Source organism: Cebus imitator, unplaced genomic scaffold (genome assembly GCF_001604975.1).
Source record: "Cebus imitator isolate Cc_AM_T3 unplaced genomic scaffold, Cebus_imitator-1.0 Scaffold669, whole genome shotgun sequence".
Taxonomy (NCBI): domain Eukaryota; kingdom Metazoa; phylum Chordata; class Mammalia; order Primates; family Cebidae; genus Cebus; species Cebus imitator.
In genome coordinates, this window is record NW_016107984.1 from 634,004 (window position 1) to 635,306 (window position 1,303).

Consider the following 1,303-nt stretch of genomic DNA (forward strand, 5'->3'; position numbering starts at 1 on the left):
CAACCTCCGCCTCCTGGGTTCAAGCAATTCTTCCGCCTCAGCCTCCCAAGTAGCTGGGACCACAGGCGCGTGCCACCATGCCCGGCTAATTTTTGTATTTTTAGTAGAGGCAGGGTTTCACCATGTTGACCAGGATGGTCTCGATCTCTTGACCTCATGATCCACCCGCCTCAGCCTCCCAAAGTGCTGGGATTATAGGCGTGAGCCACCATGCCCAGCCATAGGCCTTTCTTATAACAATCCTGTACCCACACAAAAGATGCATTTTCAGTATGAGATAAAAAATATTTCCAAAAAAGTGCAAGGTTTCTTGAACCTGCAGGCGTAGCTGCAATAGCAGCTTCACAAATTTCCTTTTATTTATTTATTTATTTTGAGACGGCGTTTCCCTCTTGTTGCTGAGGCTTGAGTGCAATGGTGTGATCTCAGCTTACTGCAAACTCCGCCTCCCAGGTTCAAGTAACTCTCCTGTCTCAGCCTCCCCAGTAGCTGGAATTATGCGCCACCACGTCTGGCTAATTTTGTATTTTTAGTAGAGATGGGCTTTCTCCATGTTGGCCAGGCTGGTCTTAAACTCCCGATCTCAGGTAATGTGCCTGCCTCAGCCTCCCAAAGTGCTAGGATTACAGGCATGAGCCACTGTGCCCAGCCTACCCTATCTCTTTAAAAAAGAAAAAAATCTACATATATATGGACCCACACAGGTCAAACCTGTGTTATTTAAGGGTCAACTCTACTCTTTTTTTTTTGAGATGAAGTTTAGCTCTTTTTGTCCAGGCTGGAATGCGATGGCACAATCTCGGCTCACTGGACTCTCCATCTCTTGGGTTCGAGTGATTCTCCTGCCTCAGCCTCCCAAGTAGCTGGGATTACAGGTGTGTGCCACCACACCTGGCTGATATTTATTATTATTTTTTTTTTTGAGACGAAGACTCATTCTGTTGCCCAGGCTGGAGTGCAGTGGCACAATCTCAGCTCACCACAACCTCCATCTCCCAGGTTCAAGCGATTCTCCTGCCTCAGCCTCCCAAGTAGCTGGGATTACAGGGACATGCCACCATAACCCAGCTCATTTTTGTATTTTCAGTAGAGATGGGGTTTCACCACGTTGGTCAGGCTGGTCTCGAACCATTGACCTTACGATTTGCCTGCCTTGGCCTTCCAAAGTGCTGGGATTTACAGGCATGGATCACTGAGCCTGGCCAACTGTACTCAGTTAGAATTACTGTTAGAGCTGGCCGGGCACAGTGGCTCAAGCCTGTAATCCCAGCACTTTGGGAGGCCGAGGTGGGTGGATCACGAG